The sequence below is a fragment of the Camellia sinensis genome, chromosome 5 (genome assembly GCF_055761805.1).
Source record: "Camellia sinensis isolate YWXY chromosome 5, ASM5576180v1, whole genome shotgun sequence".
Classification (NCBI taxonomy): Eukaryota; Viridiplantae; Streptophyta; class Magnoliopsida; order Ericales; family Theaceae; genus Camellia; species Camellia sinensis.
In genome coordinates this window covers 122,649,760-122,661,983 of record NC_138965.1, presented here as the reverse complement: position 1 = coordinate 122,661,983, position 12,224 = coordinate 122,649,760, and the positions used below count along the sequence as shown (strand labels likewise).

Here is a 12,224-nt window from a genome sequence, read left to right as displayed (position 1 = left end):
CTTTTAAAATTTTAATTATATCTGTTCAAAATCTATCTGTGTAAAATAACATCTGTTTGAAATTCTTATTTGTTGAAATACCAAACCAAGGCAAATCCTATCTATCGAAAATATAGCCGAACCAATCATACCTGTTGAAATATAGAGCCAAACCAACCATATCTGTTGCAATATCAAGCCAAACCAAACCCTACAACAACAACCACAACAAGTTAATAAGAACAACAACAACAACAATAAATCAACAAGAACAAGAACAATAATAATAAATAAATAAAAAGATCTAGATGGTGGTTAGCGTTTTTGTTCTAGACATAGTACCCTTACCACCATTTCCAGATCCGAGTTGTTATCATCATCTTACTTAAATCAGCCGACGGATGGCTGGAGAGACGCACATATCCGCCTTCTACTGCCACTACAAAGCCTCAAAGTAATTCTTCTAAGATTATGAAACCGTCAGTTATAGAGAAGACGGTGGTGTTGCAATTAAGAATCTTCCAATCGTAAATATCAGATCGAAGAAGGTGGTGGCGAAGCTGAGAAGGATTCAGAACCAAACACGATATGATGGTGGTAATGGAGGTTTGAATGGGCCTTCGAATGAGGGTTTAGGGTAGAAAATGACAACCAGATCAAGCACTCTCAGTGGCAAAGGCAGCTAGATCTACGTCGTCACCGACTCCTCCGATCATGATCCTATAAACCAAAGCCAACGGCGGCAACACCACCGGTGTCACGACCCAAACTCGTCCCTATGGATTTAGACCGTAATCGGCTAGTAATTCCAGATTACTCGGCCTCAATGACAGAAATACTTAATTGATAACGAGGCCAGAAGCGGAAGCAGAATTAGAAAAGTTTGTCCAATGAACTGTGCATAAATGACATAAACAGAAACTTCACATGTATTAACAACTCACACTCATACAACATAATAAGGTTTCATATGTCCAAGATCTTTTAAAACACCCTTGTCATACAAAACCAAAACATATATGTATACAAAAAAAGGTCGAGTATGACCATCAAAAGAAAGAAATAGAAAATCAAAAAACTAAAGAGCAGAAGAACAAAAGCCTCACTCGCGAGGCACTCATAACAGACTCCACAAAACTTGCTATCCTTATCAGGATTACTAAGACTGGGGCTGGACATCTCGCTGCTCACCTACATACATACAATTATAACAGAGAGAACAAAAGCCTAGTGAATAACATCAGAGTAAATGGTTTATGTAAATGAGGTCTAGTAAATGACATTTCTGCATCATAAGCATTCCATAACAGAATGTCCTTGGGTCCAACAGATAACAGAACGACCTCAGGTCCAACGTTTAACAGATGTACAGAGTGGAATTGACCATATCATAACGGAATGACCTTGGGTCCCTTCATTTACAGTTGTATAATAATTATTTGATCAACTCATAACAGATAGTTATACTTATCAGATGCTCGGAATGACCTTGGGTCTATCTTAACAAATGTACAGAACGACCTCGAGTTCAATTCAGATATACAGAACGACCTTGGGTCCATCATACACATTCGTGTCTCATCAATCACCTTTACAGATGTCACAATGATTAGAAAGATAGAAACTCATTCACTTTTGTAAATTCACAGTTTCAAAAGGTTTACTACAATAGAATATGAAAAAAAATAGAGTAAATAAGAAAATATCTTTAGTAAGATATTACTCACATTATCCACCCAAAAAGATATTACTCACAATGATTCAGTTGTTGACTTGTCCTTGTGGATAATCCTACACAGTCATAAATGTACACACGTTGAATCACATTGCTTAATCAGATTGTTCTTTTAACTTATTCAATTCTCTTAGGCTTCATTCTTATCCTTTTAATTCACTTAGAATGTTCAACTGCTGGAAAAGAAAGCCTAAAAGGGCATGAGGATGCAAACATGAACTTATAAGTGTTAGTCAAATTTTGCTGAAAACAGGGTCTTCGCTTGAGCGCACACTTGGTTGCTCGAGCACACACTTGGTGGCTCAAGCGGTCCAACAAATAGCAGAGGGTTCGCTCGAGCACACACTTGGTCGCTCGAGCTATCTGTAAAGATTGCAAAAGTACTGGTTACTCAAATTTTACGCTCGATGGTGACTCAAGCCAAGTGCAAAACAAAAGTGAGTTCGCTCGAGCGCACACTTGATCGCTCAAGCCAACAGCTAAATGTTTGTAAAAGTACTGGATGCATGTAGAGTGCGCTCGAGCGATGGATTGTTTGCTCGAGCGGTGATGCAAAATTCTGAAATTTCCAGAATAGTTAAGCTTCAAAACATGTATCTTCAAATCAAAAACTTGCACGGCTTGATCAAAACCTTGAAAACACTTAGAAACTCTTCCAAGAACATGATACACAATCAATCTGCAAAAATCAAAGCTCAAAACATTGAATTCAACATCAAATCTTTATTAATCATGGATGCGTAGATGGTTTAACCTTCAATTCAAGCTTAGATGACATGAACCATGATTAATTACAACCTTTAACTCAAAATTCTATGAATTTAGTAAAATTAAGACTTGAAACTTCATAGTCAAAGCAATTTGAGACTCAAACTTTCATGCATGTGGAAATCCTTTCCAAATTCCTTTCCTTAGCCTTCAAAACATGAGATTGAACTTCAAAACTTTGTAAACCATGCAAATAAAGTTCTAAAACTTCATAATTCATGAGTGCATGTGAGAGATGGCTTCAAAACTCAACTTAGATGACATGAATTATATTCAAACTCATGAAACTCTATCAAACTATGCATGCAAGTACAAATTGACTTTAATTCGAACAATTTCAGCTTAATTCTTTCATTTAAGCACATAATCTCTTTGAATTCACATATTTGGTGTCTTAATCTCATGAATTAAAGTTCAAAGGCTTACCTAAGGTCTTCAGTTAGGCTCAAATTAGCAAGTTCTTGAGTTGTCTTCCTTGATTCTTCGATCCTTAAGTCAAATTCTTCAAATCAAGGCATTTCTCTCTCTATAATTGCATTCTCTCTCTAAAACTTTGCACTTCAGAATTTTTGAGCTCAAACTTGTGATCAAGGCTCCAAGCTCTTAACTATGGCCTATTTATACTTGAGGATTAGATTAGGGTGTTAATCTAGGCTTAGGATTAACTAATTACACTTAGTTCAATTAATTTAATTTAATTAAATCAGATTGCTGAATCAAATTTTAATCAAACTTCTCATTAAGCTCTAAAAATTATGTTGATCACAATAAATTAATCAATTTCAGTTTCTGACGCCACTTAGGCTTTCAATTTTCAGATTAAAGCAGAATTCTTAACAGATTTTCTTACGGTCAACAAATATAAAGTCAATAACATACTAATAACACATTTATCAGTCAATTTCACATTTACCACATAAACACACACACAAATAAGGGATTGAAAGAAAAATGCAGAACAGGGTTGTCATAGCCAGTAAGGAAAAAAGGCGGCAGAGTAAAGGAAAGTAAGGAGGTGATGGACAGACGGAAGATTGGTGGCGACGGAGGTAGTGGTGGTCAGTCGGAACAAAGAAATTGAAGAGAAGAGAGAGAGAGAGAGAGAGAGAGAGAGAGAGAGAGAGGGTTTCAACGTGTATAATATATATACGTGGGTATTCTAGTCATTTTGTACAAGCATGTCCTTATGGGCATAATATTTTACTAGGACTTTTGGGCAAACAAAACTCAAATTTTGAATTTATGGATTTAGTGCCTTTATTTTTATAAATAAAATTCATTTGCATGACTTTTTTTTTAATTGAAAGCTTCATTTACATTATTTTGTATAAAATTATATATAAATTTTTTATTTGGACATTAATGTTTAAAAAAAAAATTAGTTTGTTCTGTATAGTCATAATAATTTTTAGCTTTCTTAACACCTTTTAAAGTGACTAATTTTTATTTTATTTTTTCTAGAAAATGGATATGTCCAGACGATCAAAATTTTCTCTTTTTTAAATTTAAAAAAAAATGTAAAATGGACCTTTTTAGCCAATCTTTTTTTTTTTTTTTTTGGGTAAAGTATTGTTAAAAAAATTCTAATGATATTTACCTCATTTAATGACCAGTATTTAAGTCTTTTTTTCTTAATTTGGAGAGGTGTTTAATGACATTTAAGTTACAATTTGTGTTCACACTTTCACCAATTTTAAAAAGGAGATTTGATCAAAAACCCCTCATAATAAAACTTTAATGCATTAAGAATAAGTACAAAAAAAAAAATCTCTTGAAAAATCCAGCGTGCACACCACTATTGCCAAAATACCTTAGTGATTAATTTAATATTTTAAACTTTAAATTGATACTCTCTCCGTCCCAAAATATTGATCCCTTTTGGGAAATTCAACTTTTTTTAGTAGTATAATTATTACACTTCAAAAATATGAACTTTCAAAAACTACCTTTTGATTTGAAAATAAAATAATATAATTTTTTTTGAAATTTGTCATAATTACACTTTTTGTATATATTAATGTCAATGAATTTAAAAGAATGAAAAAATAGGAAATTCATATTATTTTTGTCATTGATTTTTGGAAAGTGACTAATATTTTGGGCAATAAATAAATAGAATAAGAAACTTGTATTTTGGGATGGAGAGAGTATAAAAAAGTAGAATAACAGACAAATATTTTAGGATGGAGAGAGTACAACTTTTTATCTAGACCTCAATTTTAATAAAATTAGTATTTTTAGAATTCTCTCATCAAGATCTATGAAACAAGATCTAAGTTAACTATGAAATTCTTTGAATAATAATAACTGACGTATGTAGTAAAATTTTACTATTGACGTTAATTTCAACAATAAAAAAAAATTATGATTTTTTTTAAAGAATTTCATAGCCAACATATATCTTAATAGATCTTGATGATAGGATTGTAAAACTATTAATTTTATTAAAAATTAATATATAGATCAAAAGTTATATCATTTTAAAGTTTAAAATGTAAAAATAGTTATCAAGGGTAAGATTGTCTATTAAAATAGAAACAAATTTGTTTGTCCTTCATGAACGAGACGCTTCTTCTCCAGGAAGCTTACAGATTAAAAAAAAGTTTGGACCATCCTTTTCATTTTAAAGGGGACCAATGAGGGACTTTTGGCCAATATCCCTTTTCAAAACTGAGAACAAAAATTTATTAGTGGCTATTTTTATTTTTTTTTAAATTATAAACAATTTATATATTTTTCTATATAGGACAATTGCAATAAAATAGTATAAACTCAACATGATTAGAAAAAGATGGAAGTAAAAAACTTAGTTGCACAATCTAATACACAAATTGATGTACTTCTATGATACTGCAATTATTTTATGTTGTCATTTTCTTATAATTCTCCATTTATATATTCTAATAAATACTATAAAAAAAAATTCACTTGTTTAAAAAAAAAAAATCATTCCCTTTACTAAAAAAATAAAAATGTTTCCTCTCCTACAACCACCATTGTCGATGACATTATCACTATCGTCACCCAACAGCTATCTCTGGTAAGTCTCATTTCCTTCAGCTATCCTTATATTTTGCAACGAAAAAAAAATTCCGGGCCTCCAATAGTCACCTACAACCACTATTTCTCAATTGTTTTTATAAGAAGTTTTTGGAAACATGTGTGTATCAAATATTTTTTTTTACACCAAAAAATAGATATAAATTGTAAGTTTTACCAAATCACGTTAATCACATTACGCAATAAATTAGATAAATTTCAATGATATGTAAAACTACCTCAATTTTTGTGAAAGTCATCTCAATTTGTTTTCCAATTTTGCTCATTACTAGTTAACTGATAAAATTCATCTATATTGGATCTAATAACTAAGATTGATTTGACTATAGTACTCAAAAACCAACACATGTTGTCCAACTCTTGTTGTCTCTCTCTCATACCTCGCTCTCCATGGATCGACTTTGACTTTATTAGGGCCATGATCTGAAAGCAATACGGGAAATATATGATTTTACGGCGTTTATTAACGGCGTTTTTTTAAACGTCACTATTTCTAACATTTAACGACGTTTTATAAACGTCACATTTTATTTTAATTAAAACGATACAGTTTAAGTAATCCAAGTCGTTTGAGAAGCGCCTCCAAATGTGTTCCTCTCTCTCTCTTCAAACCCTCAAATCTCTCACCAACGTATTTGAATCTGAGAAACCCTAGAGTCTCAGAGAAATCGATCCCTCAAATCTCTCACTCTCTCTCTAAACCCTTTAGCTCCTTCAACTCAATTCAACCTTCTTCGCTCGGTGATTCATCATTCGGTCGATCCAATCTCAGAATGATTTTGATTTCGAAGCTCCACAGCCACCGCCACCACCACCACCATCTGCATCTGCATTTGCATCGTCTACTAACCATTTGCGCAATTTTAATTTCAATCCAATCTCAGTTTCGTCGATTCTTCTCTCTCTCTCTCTGTCGATCTCTGCCTGTCTCTGTCTCCCTCTCTCTCGATCTCTCAATCTCTCTCTCGATCTCGTTCTCTGCGTACACATTATCTGTACTTTTTTTTGGATAATTTTTTTTGTCCTAAAAATCTCTCTATTCAAGCATATATATGAATTTTTATATGTATCTCTATGTATTAATTGCATAATCACCCTTATTTTGTTTTCAGGCTCTCGAATGATCCAATCGTTGATCGGCAGTGACGGAAAAAATCAACTCTTGTGAGAAAAGAAACCCTAACTTTCTCATTGGAGGTAAGTTCTAATATATTTGTTTACATGTTTGTTCTGTTTTTGATCTTGTTTAGATTTGTATTGAACAACTCTGTTTAGATTTGTTTACTCAATATACTGATGAGAATCTACTTGAATTTGGTTTCTCTTACTTTTTTGGAGCTATATTCTTTTGTCTATAATGCTTCTAAATATGAGGATACATTCACCATTATGTCAATTTCTATGTATCAAAATATATTTTGGTTTATTTAGATGATAAACATTAATTGGAGAACTCAGTAGTGATTAGCAGTCTGTCTATTGGTTAATTTGGGTATTGACTTAAATTTGATTTTTTTTTTTTTTTTCTATCACTCATCTATCTTTCGTTATATTTTTTCACAATATTGTATTGAAGGTCATCAGCCAAAGCTGGGTTTGGCTGGAACAGGTTTGTCATTGATTTATTGATTGAAAAGGAATTACATAATAAAATGTTGATCTAGAACCAGGTTCCTCCTTCCCGTTCTCTTAGTAGCATCATAATAGTGCTATTATTTATCTTGCTTGCTTGTGTTTGTTTTTATTTGCTTGTGTTTGTATTGTTTCTTTGTTTCTATTACATCTATACTTCAGTAATTACATTTTGGGGAGTACATAACAATACAAGCTAAACTAACCTAATTTTTTCTGTATATATGGGCGACATCCTTTTTGATTTGTCAACTTTAAGTGGACTTTGTTCTCCTCTTTCTCCTTAACTTTATAGTTTCCTAGAGGTTTTACTACAGGTTGCCTAGTTTTGTATCTTTTGTTAAATAGCCAATTTAGAATTAATGCAATCCTGAATTTTTCTGTTGCCAGTTAATTATATGCTTTTGTTTCTGTAACCTAACAAATATTTTATCTTGGAATTAAGGTCTAATGTAGCTGTGAAAAAGGAGCTTCATACTGCTGCCTCTGATCGATCTTGCACCCATCTGGAATTTGACATTGCTGGAACTGGACTTGCGTAAGTTGCAATTCTAATTCACTTAATTATGGATGTATATTTGGAATAAGGTGATGACAAATTCTGTCAACCTACTACTATTATTTATTTTTGGTAAGCAAATTGTCAACTGGATTTTGCTTTAGCTTTAAATGGAAAATTTCTGCTCTTTAAATTTAAAACAAATTGGATTAGAAAAAGCATGCATTTAATGATGAATCAACTTTGTTCATTTATCTTTCTTCACTTCCTTTGTCCACAAATGTGAAACTGGGGATCATGTCAGCGTGTACAGTGAGAATGTGATTGACATTGTGAAGGAAGCTGAAAGGTTAATGGATTTATCACCAGTACAAATTTCTCCATTCACACCGATAAAGAGGATGGCACTCCACTTGGTGGTAGCTCATTGCTGCCTCCTTTCCCTGCATGTACCATAAGAATGGCACTGACTCGATATGCGGATCTTTTGAGCTTTCCGAAGAAGGTAGGGCCATAGTTTGTTTAGTTATGTGTTGCTCATAATATTATATATGTGAACTCTCATTAACTAATTTGTTAAATGTATGTGTTTTCCAGTCTGCATTACTTGCCCTGGCAGCTCATGCTTCTGATCCAAGTGAAGCCAAGCGATTGAGGCATCTTGGATCTCCTGCTGGAAAGGTTTGCAATTTTTTGGTTTAGAGTTTTCAGAATAAAGTGGTTCATCCATCATAGTTTTTAACACTATCTTTCCTATCTACAGGATGAATATGCACAATGGGTAGTTGCAAGTCAGTGAAGCCTTCTTGAGATTATGGCAGAATTCTCATCAGCCAAGCCTCCACTTGGTGTTTTCTTCGCATCAGTTGCCCACGCTTGCAACCTAGATATTACTCAATTTCATCCTCCTCAAGGTGAATAATACCACAACCTAGATATTATATCACAACACTTGTTATTCAACTACATGACACCAGAACAACAACCTATTTTGTGTATATTCTAAATAAACATGAGTTGATTGGCTTATCAGATATAAATTTAAAGTCAGTTTCATTTTCTATGTTCTACCTTTCTAGAGCAGGGAGGTAGTCTTGTGGAGTAACTTCTATTTGCCTTCCTCTTTCCTCTACATAGACTGATAATTAGGACATAAGATGTAAAGGGGATTTCTACTTATTTGTGTTTTCTTTTCCTTTTTGAGTCAATTCTTTATTGGTCTGGTACCCTTTGCAAATTACAAATTATAAGAAGCAAAGATTCTTTATTGGTCGGATTCAAGATGTGTTTTTTCAGCTAATCAGTTCGAAAACTGTCTCTCAGAATCTCCAAATACTTCTTGCCTGGAGTGTCTCTCAGAATCTCCAAATACTTCTCAGGCTTCATTATCTGCTCTATGCTATTGTTTTTATATATACTTATTTCTAGCAACTTATGTAATTGGGCAGATACACCTCAGGTATTATCTCATGTCTCATTTTATTTTGGTAATTGACAATGGGAGGTGCATTGAGCACGGGTGATGCACCCAAAGATAATATAACAGAGACAAAGTTGATCTCTTTTGAGGCATGTGGTATGTATGACATAGTTGATCTCTCATTGTTACCAACTTTTGAATGATGTAGCTGCAGGACTGTGTTATGACTGCCCTGGAGAAGAAGACTGTCATTTTAGTGACTTATCAAGTGGAATTTCTCTCCCAGGTTAACAAAATTCTGGTAATGAAATAATTTGAATTGCCACTCTTGTATTTACATACTAGCTTTCAATTCATTGGATATAATAAATTGTTTTTTTCCCCTAGGTTATAGAAGGTGGAGAAATTACTCAATCAGGAAGCTATAAAGAACTGTTGATGATCGGTACAACATTTGAACAGCTTGTGAATGCTCACAAAAGTTCAATTCCAGTCTTGGATTCTACAATTAATCAAAATAAAAGTGAAATTCAGTCACAATACATGGATAGAATGGAAGAGACTAGAGGGTCCTACCTTACTAAAGCAAATAGTGAGGGGGATATTTCTGTCAAAGGTCTGCCAGGAATACAATTGACAGAAGAAGAAGAGAAGGAAATTGGCAATGTTGGATGGAAGCCATTTTTGGATTACATCTTCGTCTCAAAGGGATCGTTGATGCTTTCTTTAGTTATTATTACTCAGATTGGTTTTGTTGCTCTTCAAGCTGTTTCAAGTTATTGGCTAGCTTTCGGCATTCAAATTCCTAAAATTAGTAGTGGCATCTTAATTGGAGTATACACTATAATTTCGACAATAAGTACCTTCTTTGTATATCTAAGGTCTTTGTCCGCTGCTCTTCTAGGATTAAAAGCTTCCAAGGCTTTCTTTTCGGATTTCACTAATTCTATTTTCAATGCTCCTATACTTTTCTTTGATTCCACCCCAGTTGAACGAATTTTGACCCGAGTAAGATTTTATTCTTCTTCAATCAATTCTAAAGTAACCATAGTATTTATGTATCGTATTGCTTAGCTAGTTACTGATATGCACTTTTATATACATGCTTGTTATTTGTAGGCTTCATCACATTTATGTGTGGTGGATTTCGACATACCTTTCTCATTTGCCTCTGTGGTTGCTCCTTTAATTGAATCGGTAACAATCATTGGCATTATGGCGTCAGTCACGTGGCAAGTTCTCTTTGTAGCATTCTTTGCTACAGTGGCTTCAAAATATGTTCAAGTGAGTTTCATTTTCCAACTTAATAGTAATATTTTTCTTATTTTCATCAAGGAAAGGAAAATTTTAATTAAGAAAATTCTTTATTGACTCAAGGGATATTATCAAGCCTCTACAAGGGAACTAATGAGAATCAATGGAACAACAAAGCACCTGTCATGAATTATGCAGCCGAGACCTCACTTGGAGTGGTAACTATAAGAGCATTTAACATGGCAAACAGGTTCTTCCAAAGCTACCTAAAGCTTGTAGACAATGATGCAAAACTTTTCTTTTACTTCAATGCAACCATGGAGTGGTTAATTTTGAAAGTAGAAGCACTTCAAAATCTTACTTTATTCACTGCTGTTTTTCACTTGGTTTTACTTCCCAACTGTTATGTTGATCTAGGTATATCCATGGTTCAGTGGAATAATTCATTTATTGCTTAGAAATTTTCTTTTAGATTCTTAAAACATGTTTATTTTTGCAGGGCTTGTTGGACTCTCTCTTTCTTATGCTTTGGCTTTGACAAGCACCCAAGTGTTCATGATTCAATGGTATAGCAGCTTGGCTAATTATGTTATTTCAGTGGAACGAATCAAACAGTTTATGCATATACCTCCAGAGCCTCCAGCAATTGTGAAAGATAGAAGGCCACCATCTTCATGGCCTTCTGAAGGGAGGATAGAGTTACAGGATCTAAGGGTAAGGGAACTTATTATCGCTTCCACCTGTTTATATAGATGACATTCAAGCAAATTCATGAAAAAACATTTAATTAATCTTGTGAGTGGCTACTGGCTAGAAGTTTTTGGGCTAAGGAACCAATGAAATTTCACGCGTTTCAACAATCTAAAAACATATAAATCCTTTCATATGGATTGGGGTGTTGATCTTCTTTAAACAAACTTTCCTGTTCCTCTCTTCATTTTCTTTAATGTATATTGTTCGAGTTGCTCAGTCTTGTCTAATTGTTGCAGAGGAGATGGGCTAAGATAGAAATGGAATGGTGAACTTGAAGGAATTTCTTTTTGCTCTCACCTGTTGGGTTGGTATTGATGATATCGAGGCTGATGAAGAAGGGAAAGAGAATGTCTGAATTCAAAATTTTAAGGCATTGTTAACTGTCTATCAACAGTGATTATGACCTGCACAGCTTAAGCTTCTCAGATCTGTCAAAACCGCAACAAGTTGAATATATAAACATGCAGGATCAAATCACAATTCTTCCCTAAAGTTTGTATTGTAAATAGTCTTAAATTGAATGGTGATTGGATATGAAATTGAATTAATGGTGATTGGATATTAAATTGAATGGAAAAGTGAATTAATGTTGTATTTTGAATGGGAGTTATTATTTCATATTAGTGTTATTTTTCAGTTTTATTATAGGTATTTTTTTAGTTCAATCACATAAAATTAGCACAATTAAAAAAAAAGGAAAAAGGAGGCTATCGCGACGTTTTTAAAAACGTCTCTAAATATCAAACCAACAGTTAGATTTTTTTAAAAAGACATATGACGGCGTTTTAAAAACGTCACTAAATAGTATGGTGATGTCATGTTACTGCTAGGAGAACTTTTAGCGGCGTTTTTTAGAAAACACCGCCTATAGTGATATAGCGACGTTTCTAAAGCGTCATAAAGTTATAGCGATGGCCGCATCTTCGACGTTTGGTGCTAAACGCCACAAAATGATTTGACGGCGTTTTTAAGACCTATAGCGGCGTTTTTTAAACGCCTCTAAAGCCCCTATTTCTAGCAGTGAAGCAATTATTTTTTCTAGATCTTATAAATTAATATATACATATATATATATATATAGAGAGAGAGAGAGACGTTCAAATTAATTCATATTAGATCAAGTC

General features: G+C 33.4%; 1 pseudogene; it reads left to right on the top strand.

Moving 5' to 3' along the window:
• The first annotated feature begins 5,484 nt into the window (after positions 1-5,484).
• Positions 5,485-10,633, top strand: LOC114268863 (NADPH--cytochrome P450 reductase-like; annotated as a pseudogene).
• The last annotated feature ends 1,591 nt before the right edge of the window (positions 10,634-12,224 follow it).